The 24,490-nt window shown below is 41.0% G+C and overlaps 1 long non-coding RNA gene across 2 annotated transcripts; it reads left to right on the forward strand.

Annotated features, from left to right (window-relative positions):
* The first annotated feature begins 4,259 nt into the window (after positions 1-4,259).
* LOC137570894 (uncharacterized) lies at positions 4,260-17,175 on the forward strand. Of its 2 annotated transcripts, none has more exons than XR_011031221.1 (2): positions 4,260-4,448; positions 16,911-17,175. It is a non-coding gene; the product is annotated as an uncharacterized lncRNA (long non-coding RNA). The 2 variants fall into 2 exon arrangements; XR_011031222.1 differs by lacking the exon at positions 4,260-4,448 and adding an exon at positions 6,644-6,691.
* The last annotated feature ends 7,315 nt before the right edge of the window (positions 17,176-24,490 follow it).

The raw sequence follows: 24,490 nt of genomic DNA on the forward strand, positions 1-24,490 counted from the left end.
ATAAAGCACCAACATATTCCATGGCGCTGTACACAGTAAGAAATAAATATAGAGTATAAAATAATACAGAAAATGGTATACACCAGTTTACAAAGTACAGAGTCGGTACAAAGTACAGACTTGGTAATAACAGTGACATAATTAATATGTATAAATGTGTAACAAAATCCAAGACACAAAAGGGTGAGAGAGCATTGCCCTTGCGAGCTTGCAATCTAAAGGAATAGGGGGAGAGCAAGAGGTGGAGTAGTATATAATATTCATACCTAGAGGTAGTGTGTTTTAGGTTATGTGGTAGGAAGTACATCTTGGCCAGAAGCCAACAGGTGAACTCTCAACTCTCACCTTTCTGCTTATACAGGCTTGTTTTTAATATGTGAATATTTAGGGAAAAAGGTGTACTTTAAATATTTTTCTGCAAAAAAAAAAAAAAAATCTTTGCATTTGCAGTAATAGTGAATCAATAAACAATGGTGTGCAGATTGCAATATAGAAGATGAGTTATTGAGTCCATATGGTGGTGGAAAAGAGCACACGGGGAGGGCCCTGCCAAATAGGCTTACAATCTAAGGAGTGGGGTGGCAGTTCAAAGAAGGGAATTGGAGTTATGAAAATTGTGGGTAGTCTATTGTAAACAGATGAGTCTTTAAAGCCAATGGGTACTAGTTTAAAAATAAAAAAGTCGGATACTCACCTAAGGAGAGGGAAGGTTTGGTCCTAATGAGCCTTCCCTCTCCTCTCCCGGTGCCCTCGGTGCTGCGCTGGCTCCTCCGTTCACGTCCGCCACCGCAGGAACTTCGGAGGTCTTCGGGAGCACTCGGGCTTCCGAAGACGGGCCGCTCCATACTACGCACGCGCGAGTGCGTCATAGAGGGTGATCGCGCATGCGTAGTATGGAGCGGCCCGTCTTCGGGAGCCCAAGTGCTGTCGAAGGCTTCCGAAAGCTCCCTTCGGCATGCGGAAGTGGCAGTATTTGACTGAACTGGTCGAATACTGCCGCGGGGGATCCTGTGCGGGACCGGGCACCGGGAGAGGAGAGGGAAGGCTCATTAGGACCGAGCCTTCCCTCTCCTTAGGTGAGTATCCGACTTTTTTTATTTTTAAATTGGTAAACACTCACTTTAAAGTGTACCAGAGTTCCCCCCCCCCCAAAAAAAATATACATACCTGGGGCTTCCTCCATCCCCATCAGCTTAGGTCGCTCCCACGCCGCCATCCTCCGATGTCTGCAGCGCCGATACCAGGTCCGCGCACTTCTGTCAGTCGGCTCTAGTCTATGCAGGAGAAGGAGAGATACGTAGAGATGCGCAGCTGCTGGAGAGATATGTAGAGGGCGCACTTCCCTTATGTCACACTGGCTCTGACTGACAGAAGTGCGGAGACCTGGTACCGGCGCTGCAGACATCGGAGGACGACGGCGTGGGAGCAATCTAAGCTGATGGGTCTGGAGTAAGCTTCAGGTATGTATAAATCTTTTTTTGCGGGAGCTCTGAGTCCCTTTTAAGCCTCATCTACACGGGTAGATGAGGGTCCGATCCGGCAGCTCGATTAGCCGCCGGATCGCCTCTTCCGTGTCCCCGCACGTGCCCGCCGCATCCCCGCTCGCTGCACATGCGCCGGATTCGATTCCCCGCTTGTCCCCTCCGGTGCCGCTTATCTTCCGCTCGATTCCCTGCCATTGTCCCCTCGCGGGGAGCAAGCAGGGAATCGGCGGTGCGGAGATCCGTCCTGTCTGATCTTATAAATCGAGCCGCATCAGCGGCTCGATTGATAAGGAACATCGCCGCCGCATCTACGCGTGTAGATGCGGCTTAAGACCTGCTTAAATGAGTTGAAAGGGGTGGGGGGTGGTGAGCCTGATGGGTGGAGGGAGTTCAATATTGTAGGGGCTATGCTGGAGAAATCCTGGAGCCTCATGAGTGAGAAAGTGATGCGAGGGGTGGACATCTGTAGATTTGGAGAAACAGCAAGATCAAGTTGGGGAGTTTTCCTGGACAAGATCGGAGAAGGGAGGTATAGTGGATGGATTTGTATGCCAGGCAGAGTCATTTAATTCTGAGGTGGACAGGGAGCCAAGGATGGGACTTGCAAATGGTGCAGCTGAAGAGGAGAGACAGATTTTTATGCTACCTCTTCTCCTCATCAGTCATGTGCCGATCCACAAACGTGGTCTCTTCCTTATGTGGGTGGACCCAATGGCAATCCCAACCCAAGCCACACCTTTCTAGTGACCGACAGCCACTTCCTACTACATGGACTGCCTCACCATAGATACCAAATAAGTAATGGAGTTAAATTCAGAGCTGGGGGCTGGGAGAAGGAAATATGAGTTGGAGGGGATATATTGCATACCTCCCAACTTTTTCAGATGAGAAAGAGGGACATTTAAGCCATGCCTCTGCCACACCCCTGATCACGCTCTTGGCACACCCCTAGTCAAGCATACCATAAAGATTTCAGAAGAAAAATACGTTGTTTTATAATTCAAGCCACACTGGTCCTTTCTATCCTGGTTTATTAACCTTCATATTAACATTTGAAAATAAGAAATATAGCAATTTAAAAGATGGGAATAAAGTTTAGAGCCAATTAAACACATTTTTAGTAGAGAAATACATATATTTACATAGAAAGAGGGACAAAGCCCTGAAAGAGGGACACATGAGGAAGAAAGAGGGACAGATGGATTGGCTTCCCAAAGAAGGACTGTCCCTACAAAGGAGGGACAGTTGGGAGCTATGATATTGTTCTATTCATAGTGCACTTGTAGAAACATCCAATCATACAGTTTAGGTCCAGTCCAGCTGCACTTATTCATTCTTACTTAAAAACTCAATAGAGTTTCCCTGTGGAGACATCCAGCCTTGTGTAAAAGAAGATCTTGCTTTTTAATTTCTTCTGCAATTCTATGGCTCATAATGGTTTTGCATCAGTGCCTTTCACATTCCCTGTATTACCCCAACTGTAGTTACACACATCAGAGTCATTTTAGCCAGATGCCCATTAACCAGATATTATTTGTTTGTATCGTTGAAAAGCTGTCATATCATTTAGGTTGTGTAAGTGTGTTGGGGGTATTACACTCCACTATCTTCCCTTCCTGTGCAAAGCATCTCCAGAAAAGCATTGTTGACAGGTTTCATTATTTAGCCCAAATTAGCTAATGATTACCTTCAAGGTGTCATATTCCCAAAATAGGACAGAAATGAAAAATCTACCTCTAAGCGCACCACAAATAATTTGGGTTAGAAGAAAAATCTTACTCAGGGCTTGGTATAAATGGAAGAAACCCACCTTCAACATCATTTATATCATCTGTATTCACTGGCCAACCTTAATGTAGAGGAAAGTGTACAGTCACAGAAAATGCACCAGTCAGGCCAAGCAGTGCTCTTTTAAGCCAATAAAATGTGGAAGTCAGCCTTCCTGCAAATGCTTTTAATTGCGGCCACAGTTTTTGGAGAGCTTGATGGAAAAAACAGAGCAGTCCACAAACCTTCCAGGTCCTGCCCATACATTTCCAGATCATTTTCATCTCTATTTTTAAAAAATCAACAGTTTGGTTGGTTGAAACATTATTTTATTATATGTATCGCTTGCTGGCCAAAAATAATTTTTCCCCTTCCAGCCCAACACACTTAACAGCAACAAGTATTCACATTGTAACCAACCATGGAAAAGCCTGCCAGTGTAAGACAACGCTAGGAACATTGAGATGAATGGATCTATTTTATGAACCATAAAAGTTTTATTTATCTTGACACTAAAAACAGGTTTAGTCAGGGAGTTGACATGCCTTAAATAAATTAGTGAAATTAATTCCCACTTTTGATACAATAGAAAATGGGCTGGCAGTGACGTTCAGCTTATTTCTTCCTGTTACTAGTTGATAACGGTATTGATATTGCTCTGGTTTTTTTTTCTCTCCTTGCTTTCCTTGTTGGCTTGAAGAGGGCCAGGCTAAGCCACATAGATTTAGACCATTTATTAGAAGCTGGGGGAAAAAAAAGGATCAGGACCTGGTTGTACCACAGCTACCTCTGACAGCTAAGGAACCAGTTTGGCGTCTGGTTTGTCTGTTGTTTTACTGCTGACCTTCAGATCAACTTTAACCCTTGACTTCTACCAGCATATATCATGACAAGAGCCTGTTTAACACAAATGGTGCCCAACCAAAGAGGAGGAAGAAAAAAAGGAGTCAAGATTTCCTTTTTTATGAAGAATTTGGTTTTTCACCCCTCTTTTCTCAGTCTCCACAGGTGAAATCCTTCCTAGCAGCTGGCTTATGAAATATTGTGGTGGGAGGCCTTAATAAGCTGAAAGCACCCTCAGCTGGAGATAAATGTATGCAAATGAGATGCACAAACAAAGGAGCTTGGACAGAGAAATATCTGCAATTCCAGCTAAATGCTGCCTACAGCAGGAAGATGAACAGCTTTGATAAAATGGTAACAAAAAGCACCTTTTTATCCTCCAGCATGTTTTACATTGCAATAGACCACTGTCATTGTAACCCATCGGAGCATGCAGAGGTTTTCTGCACTATTTCAGAAACCTGGTTAAACATTTGTTTTAGAGCATTCATTGAATATAATAAACATGCTTCTGTATACGCTGATTTCAGGCTCTTCCTCCCCCCCCCCCCTTACTTCTTTTTTATTTATTTTTTTTTAACCCATCTGATCACTTAATCTAGAAAAAAAGTTTAAAACATATTTTATTTTTTAGAGACGGTTACTGTGTTTTGTTTTTTTCACACAGATTATTTAAGAACATGTATGCATGCAAATGAAGGTTGATTTTATTGATAAGGCAGTTACGTGCACCATAAAAAAAAGAAAAACTTGGTTCTATTTAAAGAATTTAAAAAAAAAAGTCTTAAATGTAAAAAAACAAAACAAACAAAAAAAACCTTGAACCCTCTTGTGCTGTTGTTTATTATTATAAGGAAGATTTGACCTTAAATTGAATGTAGTTGTTTTCTTTTTTGTATTGCCAACACAAATGTAACTTCAAGAATGCGTTGTGAATATTTCTTGGCAACAGAGCAAGAATATGCTTTGAATTAGCTGAAAAATTCAAAAATAGGGTATTAGATAATTTAACAGGAAAAATAATCTCAGGAATTAAAATGCAAAGCTAAACCAGCCTCTGCTTGATAAAACAATAGACTCAGACTAACAATTCAAATCTAACTATTAAGATAAAGAAAGTAGAACAATACTTAATAAAAATAAGTGTAATACTTTACTGTGTGTCTTTAAAGCCAAAAATGTTAGTGCATGTTCATATATATTATTGTGTGTGTCTGTGTTGGGGGGGGGGGGGGGGGGGAGGTGAAATGCTGAGTGCAGCCTTCCAGGATCATATATAGTGCATTACTTTTTTTGCCACAGTGATTATTTCACAAATGTAATTTTAATTAGAACATCTGGCCTGCAAAACCAGCCCTGATTTTATTTACGTTGTATTTGCCGTGTTTGATATTTGTCATCTAGGTGGCTATAGAGTATCAGATGCGTTTACATAACTTACGAACAATTTATACAAAACCTTTCTCTGCAACATGCAGAATAACCCTCTTCTACAAATATTTAATGATTGTGAATAGTTAAAAAAAAAAGAGAGAAAGAAAGAATCACAGAGTCTACCAGCAGTCTTAGCTCATTAACTTTTGAATGGAAACATACATTTAGAGATCATAGCTGAAACATGGTTGCAGCTCCAGATCTTCCTCTCCTATCTTAAGCTTATGGCAGTGTAATTATATTCAACTGCTGCTGTAGGAAAAGGGCAAACAGCCTCTTCTACACAGAACAATGAAATTACAACTGAGATTTCAGCTAGCAAGAGCCGTCTTCTCCAGGCTTTTATGATTCATTATTTCCCATTAAATACAGTATTAGAAGTGTACACCAGATAGCGCCTGCCTTCTCCTCTCAGTGCACATTATCCACATTACGCAGGTCTGGGGAGCAAAATTAGAAAACTTTGGGGGAATGAGCAATATGTGTTTGCTGTTAGAGAGACCATATGGCTCATCTTTCTCAATTGCCTTCATTGCGATTCTGATGCAGGAGAAATTAAAGTTTTATTCGATGTGGCGCTGCTTAATGAACTGTCTTCTGTTTGGAAAATTGAATATGTTTTCTGTTATTTGAACACAGAAACCTCATGTGTTTTCCTTCTCAGGTTCCAGCAGGTATTAAAAAAAATCTAGAAGCACAAAGTAGGTTTTAATGCAATGCAAAAAGGATAAAAAATACATACATCAAGCAAAGTAATGTTCATTGTGCTTTTCCATGCATATTTTAATTTTAATCTCTAACTTAACCTCAATTTTCTAATGTTTTACTGTCAATTTGTGCTTAAACATTAAATAAAAAAACAACAACAAATAAGTAAATTCTACAAATTAGAGTATAAAACATGGATATTGCATTACTTGTGCTTTGCTATTATCAAAACATTTTTAAAAATTAATCATACACGTTTTAAAAAATATTGATGGTTTTCAACATCTTTTCTTGTAAACAACAATTAAATATGCCATAACAAGAGCAAGATGATAAATGCACTAGTAAATTTAGATTTAATGGGATAAAATTGAGTTTTGCATCTGCATCACACGTACTGCGTTGTCATAGCAAGTACTAGTGGCAGTGTTTAACAACACTGTTCCCTGAGAAAGGTAAGTGAGACAGCATATAAATCCTAGAAATCTGTTTTGATGTGTGTTAATCTACTTTTATTTGTCAGGCTTTGTTAGTCTGCTTGATATATAAATTTGAAGCATGAAACATTTAAACATTGAACAGAGGTGAAAGTTGCTATTATGGCTGATCACGTTCATACATAATAAAATGAAAATGTTTACATCAGCATACTTGCCAGAGGGGGTAGTGTGGGTTGCCAGACCTGTAAAATGTGCATTCATTTTTTTTTCTTCCTTGTATCTGACAGCCTCTGTTAAGGTGGATCCTATTAGAGTGTTGGGTTTATCATCTATACAATCTCACAATTATAACCCTATATCTAGCACAGCAGTGATGTGAGTAAGGGTGTCTGATTTCAAATGTCATCTAGTCCCCCTGCCCACCCCCCTTCTCAAGAACAACTGTGCACTACTGACATAGGGTCACTCACACCCACAGTCTAAATAATACAGTTTTGGATATGTATTTTTTTCTGTAAACATTCCTTTATAACCAGACAGTCTCAAAATTGAACTAAACAACTGTATTTAAATATATTTAATTGTGATATTGTGTAAATGCAAGTGTTCAACTGCTCATCTCTATTAGAGACAGCTACATTTGTATCAAATGCTATCATTAATTAGTTATTCTACTTATATAGTGATTACAGATCTAGAATTGAAAGAAGCCTTGATCATAACTTTGAGTAACTGGAATCTGAATTTCCCTTTGTAACTGTAATTAAGCAAGATCAATGAATTGTGTATGTAGAAAAGCTTAATGTGACATTGTAATGTAACGGGGTGAATGTAATATTTGATTATAATGCTTTAGTATGTTCTTGGGTCTGCTAGCTAAAATAGATAATATCCTAAATGATTATTATTATTATTATTATTGGTCAAAGTTTTCTAAGATACAGATTCATATAAATGAATAAACATTAGCTACTTGTCGACAATGATCATAGCTGGTCAATAAGTCACTGAGCCCCAATAACAACTATTAGAGGTCAATCTCATGTTAACTGCCATTGACTTTCTTGCCTGTAAACAGCTCACTGACCTGTGGTAGACTTTAAAAGGGTTTAATGTATTTACCTCCTAGCACTACACTTGTATAATCCTGCAACCAATAAAACTCCAAAGGTATGGGAAAAAAAGCACAAGAAGCACTCTTTGTCCACTGGTCTCCTGCAGAGAAGCCTTTATCAGTGAGTAATGTTCTTCAGAATACCTGCAGTAACAGATAAACAAACACTGCTTAAGCACATGCTGTAAATATTCAGCAGTTAAAATCATTCCGCATGTTCTTCTCTCAGCTCTGTAATGGCCTACCAACCCCCCCAAAAAGTCTATAATGTACATTTCGGCAAACGTAAGACCACAAACGTCACTTTGGATGATGGTATTTTTCATCAAAATTGCACATTTTTATGAAAGCCTCTCTGGCATGACAAAGGATTCCTTCGAGAAAGAGCATTATGCATTGTTATCAGCATGGTGTAATTTGACTGTTGACAAAGTATCTATGGTGGCAGTGGGAAGGGAAGCAGTTAGGAGTGCTGCGGATTGTAATCAAGAAGATGCTTAGCTGTGCAACACTGCATCTTGAGTGGATCTGAATCAACATTGCCTTCAGGGGACACACACATACAAAAAAAAAAAGTCTATTCATTTTTAGTGAGAAAATTAGAGTGGCACTTCATGAAGTGAAATTTGACATGCGTTAATTGCCGCACAGTTCTCCTAATTAGAGATTTTCACATTCTTTTACTGCTGTCAGCCTGATGGCCTATTGTCTTGCTGGACGAATAGTAAAATTACGGTTGGAGTTGATGAAAAAATTTAACTTGTTAAGCAGGTTCTTGTTTAACCACTCATGTTGTGGACTTAGTGGAAAGAAGAGAATAATGAGCTGTTTTCCCAGTGGAAGAAATTCTACCTCTCTTGAGAGTGTTTTTATTTACAGCACTGCATTAATACTGTTAGGTGATTATTTAATTTTTGCTGTTTTTATCCAATAATAATAACTATATGTGCCTTTTTTGTCTCTATCATGGCTTTTTCTTTTCGTTTTGTTATTTTTTATTTTTTGTGGATTTTATAACTATTTTGTCTTATATTTAATTTATTGTTGTTACGTTGTCACTCCGGTCTACAGTTCCCTTGTCTTCTATTAGATACTCTCTAACCATAATCAGATTTGAGTACATAAAATATATTTCATACTCTATTGAATTTACTTTATTTTAAATTAACAGTACAGGGGTAATAAACTTTTTGATTGCTTGAATATGAAAATACTGCCTTTCTGTGTAGCCTTTCCACCCCTTTTAATCTATTAACATATTGAATTTTTTAAATTTTCAATCTCTTTTCAATAACAATATTAATGTCAGGGGCAAAGCTTGATTGGAAGCAAATTACTTGTTACCTGATGGCATTTATTTATATGGCATTGAATTATAAAGCTTTGCTATTGTCGTGCCTTAGGCGAATTGTTTATGACACCAGTAATAGGAGTAATTGTTATTGTTGAAATTACCTGTCAGCTACCCATAGCTGTGGCCCTTGTCCCACTGACAAATAGTGACAGGGGAGAGGGATCTTCCACACGTCCTCCTGATGACTTCTCCTCTGATAATAAGGAGTGCAGGGCCTCTGATAATTTGCCTGTCACTGTTGAGTGCAGCTCAGACAGAGTTCGCCAAATTGTTGTCATTCACTTTGACAAAGACAGCAAAATGCTGAATGTGAGGAGGAGCACACACATCCTTACACATCCCTCTCTTGGCTAAAAGAAAAAGATGCCTTTGGCTCCATTACAGCAGCCATATGAGGTCTGTAGAAAAATTGCAATGTGTTTCCTTCAAGCCCCTGTCATTCCTATCAGTGTCTGTCTGGTGAGATCATACCTAAGTTATGATCAGCCAGACTTAATGTACGTGTCAGTGTGTTAAGAAAGCTCCAAATTTAGAAATTAGGGATAATTAAATAACTAAACACACAGCTGTAATGCATATTATGAGCGATGTCTTACCTGCCAAAGGACCTGCAGTTCTTTCAAGCTAGACTTAAGATTCAGATGGCTCTACGCAGCCCAGTCAGGCAGTACAGACAAACCTCTGACCTCCCTTTTCTTCACTGCACCTGAGATAAATAAAGATAGGTCAGGGTCTGCTTAATGAACAGTGAAAAGCTACAAGACACTCATGAGATCACTATTGTACTTGCTCTCAAACATTTAGGTTTGGTGCTGAAGGTTTGGGCCATGGGACTTAAGGGTGTAACTAGAGAGGGGGCAGCCCCTGTGATAGCAGGAGGCCCAGAGCTGTTTTGGGGCCCCAGCTACTAACACATCCTACGATACAGGGGAATTGACTTCAGATCAGGTGTTTGTGTGGCTACACTTTTTATGGGTGTGAAGAACATGATGGCCACATGTGTTTTATGACCCTTGTGAGATGGACCCCCAGGCTGTGAAGGGCAACAAGGGGAGGCAAGGGAGAGGGTGCAAACATTGGGCGGGCCCCATCAAAGTTTTGATGGGGGGCCCCTTGAATTGTTGTTACGCCACTGATGGCACTGTATTTTGGCTGTGTTTCAGCATTGTGTGGTATTTTTCATTGTGAAAACTATTTTTATTGAGTTCTTTAGCAATAATAACCTTGCTGTTCCCTTAGCCCAAACTTCCCCATTAAAGTGAACCCAAGGTGAACCTCGGGTCAAAAAAATTGAACTTATCTAAAACAGGGGAAGTCTCTGGATCTTCCAGAGGCTTCCCATGTCCACCTTCCAACAACGGCTGCCTGGGACCTTCCTGAAGATTGTTACTGCACTCCTCTTCATGCACAAGTACGTCAGTGCTGCACCCATGTGCCTGCACTTGTGAATGAAGAGGAGTGTGGTTTTATCAGAGGTCTATGGGTGGCAACAGTGGTCCAAAGGATGGTGTGAGAAGACTCTACAGGATCTAGAGGCTTTCCTCTTCTGGCAAGTACAGTGGGATGCAAAAGTTTGGGCAACCTTGTTAACTGTCAAGATTTACCTATATAAATCATTGGTTGTTACGATAAAAAATGTCAGTTAAATATATCATATAGGAGACACACACAGTGATATTTGAGAAGTAAAATGCAGTTTATTGGATTTACAGAAAGTGTGCAATAATTGTTTAAACAAAATTAGGCAGGTGCATAAATTTGGGCACCACAAAAAATAAATAAAATCAATATTTAGTAGAGTCTCCTTTTGCAGAAATTACAGCCTCTAAATGCTTTTTGTAGGTTTCAATGAGAGTCTGGATTCTGGTTAAAGGTATTTTGGTCCATTCCTCTGTACAAAACAACTCTAGTTCATTTAGGTTTGATGGCTTCCGAGCATGGACAGCTCTCTTTAACTCACACCACAGATTTTCAATTATATTCAGATCGGGGGATTGAGGTGGCCAATCGAGAACGTTGTTCCTCTGCATTAATGTCTTAGTGGATTTTGAGCAGTGTTTAGGGTCGTTGTCTTGTTGAAAGATCCACCCCTGGCGCAGCTTCATCTTTGTCACTGATTCCTGGACATTGGACTCCAGAATCTGCTGATATTGAGTGGAATCCATGCATCCCCCAACTTTGACAATATTCCCAGTCCGTGCACTGGCCACACAGCCTCACAGCATGATGGAACCACAACCATATTTTACTGTAAGTAGCAGGTGTTTTTCTTAGAATGCTGTGTTCTTTTTTCTCCATGCATAACGCCCCTTGTTATGGCCAAATAATTCAATTAGTTTCATCCGTCCACAGCACCTTATTCCAAAATGAAGCTGGCTTGTCCAAATGTGCTTTAGCATACCTCAAGCAGCTCTGTCTGTGCTGTGGGCAGAGAAAAGGCTTTCTCTGCATCACTCTTGCATACAGAATCTCCTTGTGTATAATGCACAGAATGGTTGAACAATGCACACTGACTCCATCTGCAGCAAGATGATGTTGTAGGTCTTTGGTGCTGGTCTGTGGGTAGACTCTGACTGTTCTCACCATTTGTCGCTTCTGTTTATTCGAGATTTTTCTTGGTCTGCCACTTGGAGCCTTAACTTGAACTGAGCCTGTGGTCTTCCATTTCCTCAATATGTTCCTAACTGTGGAAACAGAAAGCTGAAATCTCTGAGACAGCTTTCTGTATCCTTCCCCTAAACCATGATGGTGAGCAATCTTTGTCTTCAGGTCATTTGAGAGTTGTTTTGAGACCCCCATGTTGCTACTCTTCAGATAAAGTCAAAAGAGGAGGAAAACTTACAATTGACTCCCTTAAATATTGGATTCACCTGTGTATGTAGGTCAGGGGTCACTGAGCTTACCAAGCCAATTTGAGTTTCAATAATTAGTTCTAAAGGTTTTGGAATCAATAAAATGACAACAGTGTCCAAATGTCGTGTCTCCTATGTTATATATTTAACTGATATTTTTTATTGCAACAACCAACGATTTATACAGGAAAATCATGACGATTAACAAGGTTGCCCAAACTTTTGCATCCCACTGTATCTGTTTTTTCCCCTGAGATTCACCACAGGTACACTTTAAAGAAGTCCCACTTCCCAACACCTAATTCTTATCTTCCCCTTGCCAAAATCCATTTCCTGATCCCTAATCGTCATCTGCCCTTTTACAAAAAACTATGTCCATTATAAATTACCCTTTTTGAAACCTAACTTTAACCTCCCCAGTGAGTCATAATCAATCACCTTTCTTTTGCCTAACATTAACCTTCCAACCCTAAATAATAAAGTTAAACTCCATCCATGCAATCACCTAATCCATTCCTGATACACCTGCAGTACCCAGTCTGTTGTCTGAAACGGTTACCTTTTTGGGTGATTGTCCGCACCCAGGTTTTGCCACCTTCATTAAGTGCCCAATCTACAACTGCCCAGCTACAATAGGTGGTTTAGCAAAGTGTCAGTGCCCAAGCCACCTGCACTATGCTCCCACTCCAAATCTTTCTGTGCAGGGGATTATAAGATTCTAATATAAAGACAGATTTGGGCAATTGTACTAGTAGCATATAATATATGCTGTTTGCATTTTTGCTGTTCACTTGGTGCCACCAAAACATCTCTGACCTACTGATGCATAAACTCCTCAGGGACCTTTCAGGTGTCCTGTGGTATCTGATACCAAAATGTTGGAAGCCGGTCCTGTGAGGCCTCCTTTCCATGGACTATTCAGCTGTGTGCTCAGCAAGTGATTACCAGGCAGCAACAAGCAGTTACCAAGCAGCAGTGAGCAGTTGTGAGAGTTTGAGAGGCATTCCACTGCCTATCAACAGTCCGTGGAAAAGAGGCCTGAGTGGTGAGCTGGAGCTTTCATGGATCAGGTTTGCTTTCCAGAAACAGTCCCACACATGCTGAATCAGATAGAGATCTGAGGAATTGGGCCGACAAAGAAAATGTGAGTCATCAGACCAGGGCACCTTTGCCCATTGCTTCATAGGTGAGTTCTGACATGCATATGTCCATTGCAGGCCCTTTAAATGGAGATCAGGGTTCAGCAAGGACACTCTAACTAGTGTGTGGTTAGGTAGCCCTATACACAACAATCTGTGATGACCATTATCTCAGCATTAAGCATTTAAACCATTTGTGAAACAGTAGTTCTTCTGTAGGAATGAAATAGACAGGCTAGCTTTCAGCCCCTGCATGCAACAGTCAGCCTTGGGCATCCATGACCCTGTCAGAGATACTCTTTCATTAGCCAAAGTGTTAAACCATGGAGCAGTGAAATGAAAAACATGAACTATCTTGTTACAATGGAGCCAGTCAGGGATTGAGATATATTAGGCAGCAAGTCAACAGTCAGTTTTTGAAGGAAATCTGTTGGAAACCCCCAAAATGGGCAAGTATAAAAATATGAGGGGCATTAATAAGAAACTAATTTCAATAGCTTGCCCAAAAAATGGGCAAGTATAAAAATCTGAGGGGCATTAGTAAGAGACGAATAGCGACGGCTAGATGAGTGGGTCACAGCATCTCCAAATCTCTACCAAATCGTGTGGGGATTTCCCTTTATTGTACACTGTTGTCTGATCAAAGACAGGCCCTATCAGTTCATACTGTATATATGATAAGATAAAAGGGGTACTTTTATTAGATAAATTAAAATATTAGTACAGGACTATACTTTGTGAATATGTCACTGTAATCGATAGAAAAGCAAACAGATCACTGTCAATTGCTAAATCGTTGTAATAGTGTTAAACCTATGTAGTTTTTGGGGGGCCTTAGCCCATCCCCCAACGCTCGCTCGTAGCTAGTTGAGCGTGGTGTGGCTATCCCCAGATAGGTCCCATACACCTAAACAGAACTTTTGTCTGCCGTATGGGTTAATAATTCATCTACTGAGGCCTGCACAGTGTATAGCTGTATCAGTGCGCCAGTACAGACCCTTGGATACGGAGACAAAGAAGAGTAGGGGGGTCCTCAAAAGAAAAAAAAATGCTTAAGTGGTGCTCATAGCATATACAGGTTGCACTATATATACTATGAGCACCACTTAAGCATTTTTATTTCTTTTGAGGACCCCCCTAGAAATAAAAATGCTTAAGTGGTGCTCATAGCATATACAGGTTGCACTGTATATAGGACCCCCCTAGAAATAAAAATGCTTAAGTGGTGCTCATAGCATATACAGGTTGCACTGTATATACTATGAGCACCACTTAAGCATTTTTATTTCTTTTGAGGACCCCCCTACTCTTCTTTGTCTCCGTATCCAAGGGTCTGTACTGGCGGCACTGATACAGCTATACACTGTGCAGGCCTCAGTAGATGAATTATTGACCCATATGGCTGACAAAAGTTCTGTTTAGGTGCATGGGATCTATCTGGGGATAGCCACACCACGCTCAACCAGCTACGAGCGAGCGTTGGGGGATGGGCTAAGACCCCCCAGAACTACATAGGCTCAACACTATTACAACGATTTAGCAATTGACAGTAATCTGTTTGCTTTTCTATCGATTACAGTGACATATTCACGAAGTATAGTCCTGTACTAATATTTTAATTTATCTAATAAAAGTACCCCTTTTATCTTATCATATATGTACTGATAGGGCCTGTCTTTGATCAGACAACAGTGTACGATTTATTTTCCCTGGTACCCATTCGGAAAGTGTACATTTATTGGATTTCCCTTTATGCAATAAAGTACCAAAAGTGATCCAGGATGGCCATTGAAACTTCAAAAGAGTTAGAGCCTGTGCCAACTAACACAGTTATGTCCACTTCTGGTGCTTTACAGCATCTCTAACATTTATGTTTTGCTGAAACGTGGACACAACTGCGTCAGTGGACACACGCCCTTATGGGTGCCCAAGGCTCACTGATGCATTTTAAGAGTCAAGGCTATCCTTTCTGGTCCAATCTGATAGAGGAGCTACAGCAACACAAATTTCTGAAAAAGTCAATGCAGGCCATGAGAGAAAGTTGTCGGTAAACATAATATACTGTATAGCACTAGACCAGTCAGGGTTCCCATGTTGACCCCTATACATTGCCAAAGGTGTCTAGAATGGGTATATGTGCATCAGAATTGGACTATGGAACCATGGAAGGTAGCCAGGTCTGAGAAATCACGTTTTGTTTGGCCTTCAATCTATCTGATTGTGCATTTATGGATCGTGGAGGAAAAACAAATCCGATCCATGGAGGCCCTGATTCACAACTTACAGTACTTAAACAACCTGCTTGTGATGTCCTTGTGCCTGAATAAAAAGCAACACGAAAATGTCAGGAATTTGGGCAGTAACATGAATGTTATGGCCGATCGACTGATTTAGGAACTTCTGGAGCGTACCTATGAAATCACTGCTGGGAGATTTGGGTGCAGGATACAGCCGATATAAAGCTTACTCTGCTCCTGCAAAAGTCCCAGAGGCATAAATTACTATTCCCCCTCCAGGTCGATGTGGATGGTAGGGAATGATATAATTTGCCTGCCAGTTATTGCTGGCGGCTGAATTTACAGTGTTTTAAAAGTACTGTAATTTCAGCTCTGTCTTCTGACGGCACTGAAGTTATTCACTGTGCGCCGCTATAGCCATAATTCCTATTATAGTCTATGGTGGCGCCAAAATCTTCTCTCGCCTTGTGATCCTCTGATGATGTAAGTTTGCGAAACCGGTCGGGAAGGAGATGGTTGGCACCTGTAGACCTGTTTCCATTGTCTGGTTAACTCACCTGTGCATCTTGTTACCGGGGTTCCCTATGCATGGGCTCCGTATGTAAATGTTAGTTTTTAGTCTTTTTTATCCTATTTTAATTTAGTGATTGTCATATCACTGTTTTAGAGAATAAAGCAGTCTTGACTTAGCACTGCCTTTGTTGTCTTTCATACATTGCTTGTTACCACGTGTAGAATTTCCTGGGAGTAACGCCTTGATGTTCCTTTAAAGGGGAACTTCAGCCTAAACAAACATACTGTCATTAAGTTACATTAGTTATGTTAATTAGAATAGATAGGTAATATAATCTCTTACCCACCCCGTTTTAAAAGAACAGGCAAATGTTTGTGATTCATGGGGGCTGCCATCTTTTTCATGGAGGCAGCCATCTTTTTGGTTGAAAGGAGGTGACAAGGAGTAGGAGACACAGTTCCAACTGTCCTGTGTCCTGATCACCCCTCCCAGCTGCACACGCTTGGCTTCAAATGTCAAATTCAAAATGCAAAAAAAAATTGCACCAAAACAGCAGAACGAGAACAACATCATCAGAAATACCATCATGCTTTGCACAGCATGAAAAATGCCCGGGCAGTTTTTTTCTGTGCAGCTAAAAATGAGGCTTGTATAAGAAAAAAAAAGTTCTGATGCCGTGAAACAGTTAAAGAAACACCAAGCCTTTCCAGTGCTGTCAATTTTTAGTCTGGAGGTTCACTTTAATGATTACCACCGCCATTGGAAGTGTCTTGAGCTTATACTGTATGCAACTTTTTAGTATCTGGTAAGCATAATTTCTTATATTGGTGATAGTGAACACGTTTGAGACAGCTTTGGACACCGTTTGGTAATTTGACGTCAGTCTTAATCCTTTTTATGATTGTGGAGACCTGCGCTGTTTTACCATTAACATTACGTATTTAAACTTTGGACACTTCTCTCACAGCAGCGGTCATTTTTTGTTACCTGTTGGTGCTGATTGTGTTTGATGCTGTTATTACAGTGCTCGCTTCTGGAACGGATAGCTCCTTAGATTCTCACAAACAACAGTCGGTCTTTCTCAGAATGGAACAAAAAAAACGAAAACATCCAGTGAGTAGCAGCTTTGCAGAGGAAAATGGCCAGACTGGTTCAAGCTGACAGGATGAAAATCGGAGGAAACCCAAAACGGCTATTCACATTTTACTTCATGCATAACTACAGACATTCATTTGTGTACTGTTACAGTAAAACTTCAGATTAGATAAATCAAAAGCTATGAGATAAAAGTGGTTCATTCCTACTTTTTTCACTTGTCAAGGTAATTGTATTGTCTTCTCCGAGGAGAGTCACATGACCACTTGATCAGCCACATGAAATACTGAAGGGGTGCAGTCTCACCTCAGATGGAATATCTAATTGCTTAGTCATTTTCAGGCATGGCTTAACTAACTGCATACTTATCCACGAGTATCTGAGCACATACTTATCCTGAAGTATCTGCTAATACTATAAGTAGAACAAAATCTACTTTGTGTAGTAACTGTACTCCGTGTAGTGTAGAATTTTCTTTCATTCTTAAACTAAGAACTGAGAACTTCCTCTCTGCTCTAAAAGGTACACAACAGCATAATAACCTTTAAGTATTTGTTACAGCTGATACAAATACTGCAACTAATCTGCAGTGTGTCTACTTCCTGCTTTCATGGAAGCAGACATAGGGCTAGCAATGCATCCTGGGTTTATAAATTAGCTGCTCTGTGAGGCAACCAGCTGACACAGCTGAAAGATCAGATTACAGTTTTGATTAGGCACAGATGAGGGGGAATTAGAAAGGCTGAACTCTCTAAATACATACAGGGTGCATTTCCAGGAGTGCAGCTCAGATTTTTGTGGCTCCAAGCGGCACATAATTTGTTCCCCCACCCCAAGGAAGTGGCGCACGAGGCACACTGCATCAAAAAATGGGTGAGGGTCAGACTGAAGGGAGCACCTTGCGAACAGCAAAAAAATAGGCATGGCCGTGACGTGATTCGGGCAGAGCCATCTGCATGATTCTATTGTGTCAATATGGACCAAAAATCTCTGAAGAATGCCATGAAGAATTAAGGCAGTTCTGATGGCAGTACTCAGTACTAGCAAAACATACCTAATAAAGTGACTAGTGAAATACAGGTAATCCCTGTTTAATGAACAAGATAGGGACTGTAGGTCCATCCACTGTTCTCCCTGTGCCTCTTTTGTCCCCCTATGTCCCCCCTGTGCCTCTTTTGTCTTCATCTGTTCTCCCTGTGTCTCTTTTGTACCCCCTCTGTGTCACCCCTCTTCTGTTCTCCCTGTGCCACCTCTGTGTTCCCCCTCTGTGTCATCTCAGGTCCCCCTATGCCTCTTTTGTCCCCCTCTGTTCCCCATGTGCCTCTGTTGTCCCCCTCTGTTCCCCCTGTGCCACCGCTGTTCCCCCTGTGTGTCTCTCCTCTTCACCCGTGTCACCTCTTTTGCTCCTGTGGGCCACCATGTCCTCCTCTCCCCACAGCAACAGTCACCTCACCTACTTGGCTCCTCCATGCTAAGCAGCGGGCTCCCCTCTCCCTCCCTCCCTTGCTGCTTCCTCCTAGTGCTGGTGTCGCATAATAACACGATCAGTAAAAGCTAGGGGGAAGCAGTGAGGAAGAAAGGAGAATGCTCATCATCATGGAGGCGCCCACGCTTGGAATAACCATGGTAACATGGTAAATGGCAGGAGAGCCTTCACTACTAAGCATCCAGTTACCATGGTTACTCCCAGGCAGCGCAAGGAGAGCAGTGAGACTTGTCGCTGGACCGGGGACATGTGAGTAGTACTTAAGGGACCATGGAGCATAGGGGCAGCTCAGCCCCAAGGGGAGGTCCCCGCAGAGGGTGAGGCTCCAGGCCACCGCTTGCTACACTTGTAGCTAGAGGCGGCTCTGTGCATTTCTCAATGTTTTTCTTCTGGCCTGTGCAGTTCAGGTCCACTTAAAGTATCCCAAGTACTGAAACAAAGTCTTGCTATTGCCCATTCTCCTCTCTACTATCATCTGTTGACAGTAAGACTTATAGGGGGTTTGATGCATGATCTAGCATTATGCTGTAACACCACGTTTTATGCACAGATTACCACATCATCTTTAATGCCTTATTCCCATGTCATTATTGAAGGTTTTAATCTTGTGGTTGAGTAAGTAATAGTTTAAAATCATAAAAATGTAACACTAAAATAACAGGGGATATTAAAAATAAATTACCATGTGACCAGCACATATTTTTACATTAACTTATACAAAATTATACTCACATATAGCTGGGATAATGCAAAAGTTTATGTATGCATAGAGGCCTTCACTTTTGCCTTGCAGCACTAGAGTCTCTAATTCAAATGCAGGTAAGGACACCATATGCATAGAGTTTGCATGTGGTACCTACTTTCACATGGGTTTCGTCCAGACACTTCAGTTTCCTCCTACATTCCAAAAACATACAGAAAAAGTTATTTAGCTCACCACAAAAAATTGCCTTAGTCTATGATTATGATAGGGATTATTTTATGAGGTCTTCTGTAGGACGGTTAATGAATTGAGTCTGTACTCTGTAAAGTGCTTTTATTTATCTGGCAATTTATTATTACCACCAGAATGACAGAAGGTTACAAAAAAGAGCTTGCAGAAAAGTTGTGGTGGCCAAGATGTCTCCCGTATGCACTGTGCGCCTCTTCCTCTCCTCTGTGTGCCTCAAGAAGAAGGTTAGGGGAAGGGGGGGCAGGAGTAACAGTACACGCAATGGGCTGATTGAGCTAAAAATGAAAATGTAAGTGTAATAGTGGAGGGGTTACATAGTTATTTGGGTTGAAAAAAGACATATGTCCATCGAGTTTAACCAGAAAAAGTACAACCCCAGCCTGCTCCCTCCCATATCCCTGTTGATCCAGAGGAAGGTAAAAAACCCTTATAAGGCATGGTCCATTTAGCCACAAAAGGGAAAAAAAATCCTTCCTGACTCCAGATGGCAGTCAGATAAAATCCTTGGATCAACATCACTGGGCATTACCTAGTAATTATAGCCATGGATGTCTTTCAATGCAAGGAAAGCATCTAAGCCCCCTTTAAATTCAGATATAGAATTTGCTATAACTACTTCCTGTGGCAATGTATTCCACATCTCACTCTTACTGAGTTTAGTTTCTACATGGAAGTTTGACATACTGGAATTATAAGTTTTATTAATGAGCCACACTGTTAGCATGCATTTTAATTTACTATTAAGATGCCCTGGATACTGAAAATGGATCTCAGTTACCTTTAAAACAGAATTGCAGTCTGGCACACATCGAATGCATTAAAGTCTCCTGACTCCTTACTGACCATAGTTATCCTGCTTACCATAATTTCCACGCAGTGAGGTAAGTGGAATGTAGCACAATTCCTGCTGGTTCAATGACATCATAAGGCTTCAGGAGAAAATGAAAGTAATCATTTTAACTACTGAAAGTATTTATTTTAAATATCATTCTATTATCACACGTTAAAATGTGGTTGCAAACTTATTGAAGCAGAGAGGAAATTTTGACTATGAGGCCTGGAACCCACTAGAGCATTTGTTTGAACATGTCGGGAGCGCTTTACCTCGCTAGCGATTTCCCTAAACGCTCTGCCAATGTGAATGGATGGGACAGATCCCACTAGACTGATTGCAATTAAGCAAATCACAATCACAGGACATGCAGCATTTTGAGAGCGTTTCCATTCTAATGAATTGTAAAGGAGCAGGGAAATCGCTCCCAAAATCGATTGCAAAACGCTATCACAAATCGCAAGCAATTGTGATAGCGCTTTGCGCTTTCTATTAGGTTCCAGGCCTAAGTCAGCATTAAAAGTCCACCTGTAGAGCCCATCTGTAATCCAGTGAGTTTTCCATTTGCCAAACTCACCTCAAAACAAAATTTGCCCCACTGTCATAGAATGTAGAGTGAAGCACAAATTATTAACTCCCTTGATCTCTGTTGATGTTAAGAGGAACTTTACTGAATATAACCTAATACAATTGCTTATTTTTTAAGTATAACTCTTTATTCTGATCTACATTCTTAAATGTATCACAGGTGGTGACTTTTTTTTTACTGCTGGCAAGGAGCATCACTGCGGAATGTTTATTTGTTATGTGTTCTGAAACAACACCTGGTCTCCCAGAGTCCTCTGGGGTAGAATGCTGTGGCAACAGCTAAACATCACTGGGAAGATGGGACTGCATACCAATATTCAACAATTTATATATATATATATATATATGTATGTATAGCAAAGTCCCCGTTATCAGAACTCAGGCAAATAGAGGTCTGACTAACTGGCATGCCTAAGGGGATAGCGGAGATTATGGGGGGGGGGGGGGCGGTGCTGGCTTTAGAATACTCACTGCTCCTTCAGCGGTGTCCTATACATTATAGCAGGCTCCTGGCGGCTTTCCAATGTCCATGCACGGCTCCTGACGTGTCACATGACCTCATGTGGGCCAGCTGACAGGCTGGGAGATAAGTATTCCGGCAAGCCACCAGGAGCTTGCTACGAGCTAAAAGATGTCGCTGAAGGAGAGGTGAGTATTTAATGCTGCACAGGAGGGAGGTTTGTGCTTTTAAAGCTGGTTGGCTCAAGCAACCGACAAGCACCTGTATTCAACATCAGTCGATCCTCGCCGGTGCCAGATACTGCAGACTCTGCTGTATATATATGTATATACATATATATATATATATATAGAGAGAGAGAGAGAGAGAGAGAGAGTTTCTGATGCTGAAACCAGGATATTAACATAAAATTGGCCATTCTACTATAAGTCGTTAAAGTGCTTCTTTAGTATCATAACCAGGTTAATGATTATTATTCAAGGGGCTGACTTTCCACATAGTGTATATTGAACTCTTTCTGTTCCTAACTCTCAAGATAGCGATCAGTTTCCCGGTTTCCTTGAAAAATATCGTTGACCTCATACGATTTAATTGTTGTACAGAAAACAAAATATCGGGAGATGTTCTATATTCTGCACCAGCGCTGATATATTTAATTGTGCGATACTTGCAATTTAATGCCTTTTCCCAGCAAACTGAGCAATGATTAAATGCAGACAACATCATTTGGTAAACACTTTAAGCGGGTAAAATGAGATTTAGCACACCCTTAATCTAAGCCAGTAAAATGAATCAAGACAAGTCATTTTTCTAATTATTCAAATTCCACATCTGACAATTAATCAACTCTCCAGACAGCTATTGTCAAGAATAAACGTTCAGGAGCACTTCTCGGGCACATATATAAATAAGGAGTTGTCTACGGTATTAAAATGATTGCAATTTACCTTTTGAATGTTGTTTGCGCTTCACGCGGTTCAAAGAAGATTGCACATGGCTGTTTTCTCTGTGCCCGGTCTCTGTAATGATCCCCATGGAGAAAACAAACTGGAATTTTAAAAAGATGGTTTTTAAATATACAACAAACACATTTCAAAGACTTTCACATCGGACCATTTAAATTCCTTCTGCAAAAACTAAATTGAGTCTCCAAGGAGTGGTTATTATTTTTCTCTCTCCAAATTACATTTGTATAAGAAATATGCCAGCGTTTGCTGCATCGACATGTGGAAATGCTAAGGCTCGTTTAAAAGGCTACTGAGCCTAACGCAGACAGAGTTTAACTGAGGAGGGAAAGGAGTTCACAAATCTGAAAGGGGGTCTCTGTAGTCAGGAATTTAACTTAAAGAGGGACTTTGATGCAAAATTGAACTTGATCCCAATCAGTACCTGAGACCCCTTTTCACACGAGTCAACTTTACCTTTTCTCTAATAGTTCTTCACGAATGTGTGGCTGATATTGAGCTGAAACCCCTCCCACTGTATGATGCCATTGCCATGGCCATGACAGTTTCCTGTCTGTGAACCATGTTGCATTGGGTATATCGACTGTTGTCAAGCAAGCAGTATCTCCCTCTGTGCAAATATTGGTGTGTATGTAAACACCTTATCCCAGCTATTTCATGCATTTGTATCCTCCCGTCTGGACTACTGCAATGCCCTATTCATCGGATCCCCGGATAAAGTTTTGCACCTCTCTTACAACTAGTACAGAATGCAGCAGGCAGACTCCTAGCCAATGCCCCCCGCAGCTCACACATCACCCCAGTACTGCAAACTCTTCACTGGCTGCCAGTAAAATAGAGACTCCATTTTAAGGTCTGCCTACTGACAACCACATGGGACCCAAGAACATAGCAGATCTATTGGAACTGTATGCCCCTCCATGCACCCTCCGCTCTGCCAATCAGATGAATCTAGTTATTCCCAGGATCCACTTAAAAAACATTTGGTGCTCTGGTCTTTTCCTATGCAGACCCTCCTCTATGGAACTCACTTCCACAATCAGTGCGAGAGGCTCATTCCCTGGACAGCTTTAAGAAAAGGCTAAAAAACCCACCTTTTTTCCCGAGTCTATGAGACTGCATACACACATATATGTTTGGGTTTTTTGGTGGATCAGAAAGTCTCTAATGCACACCCTGTCTTGTAATACCTGTGGATGTGCAATGTATTGTCTTTTGTTGAGGAATGACAAACACCAAACTCAAGTTCTTTTAACAAAGAAGTCAAGCAGTATTGTCTAAATGACTTAGGTCATAGTGACAAAAAAATATTAATCCTCCAGTGCTTCAGGCTCGTGTGTCTTTGTCAGTCTGATGCTCACTTACCTGCGTGCTCTGACAGTTAACATGGGAAGAAAAAAAAGAATAGTAGTTTAGCAATGCTTTCAGCCAAAAACACCATAAGGTAGTTACATGGACACTCTTCTAGTTGTGTTTCATTCCAGGTCAGGCATTTGTGGAAATGTAAAGCAGAATTCAAGGCAAAAAGGTCAAGACAATTAGGTAGCCCTTTTCACCACCCAATGTACCTGGTCAACATAACTGTTCTTCTGGTGTTCAGAAGATTAAAAAAAAGTGTAAATTGTCTCTTTATTTACTTAGTAAAAGAAACATTTCAGTTAGGGCCCGTTCACACTTATAATCGCAAAACGTAGGTGATTACCACCGGCGTTTTGCGGGAGTGATTTTCCTGTGATTAACGCGGAAAAATCACTGGACACTGCGGCGGTTTTGGAGCGATTGCGATTAGGGTGCTTTGCACACTAATCACCATCGCTAATCGTATAACGCTCCTCGCCGGCAAACCGCTGCATGCAGCGTGGTTGCGGTTATCGCTAACCGCAACCGCGGCAGTGAGAACACTGGCACTCGCTACACTGTGTAGCGGTTTTTGCAAAACCGCTAGCGGTTTGCCGTGAGCGGCAGTGAGAACGGGCCCTAACTATTTTCCTTATTTCACTGTTGATCCCAGAGTGACATTTAGAATCTGACGCACTCCCACCAGCTGGTGAGCATTCACATGATCACTGAGGCTCTACTGTAGCTCATTGGAGATGTTACTCTCTTTATATGTCTGAAGAAGCTGGGAACCTAGACCCGAGAAACACATAGCAATCTATGAGTGTATTGTTCATTTAGATCAGGGGTCCCCAAACTTTTTTGGTCAAGTGCCAGGTCAACATACTT

The sequence above is a fragment of the Hyperolius riggenbachi genome, chromosome 4, assembly GCF_040937935.1.
Source record: "Hyperolius riggenbachi isolate aHypRig1 chromosome 4, aHypRig1.pri, whole genome shotgun sequence".
Lineage (NCBI taxonomy): Eukaryota > Metazoa > Chordata > Amphibia > Anura > Hyperoliidae > Hyperolius > Hyperolius riggenbachi.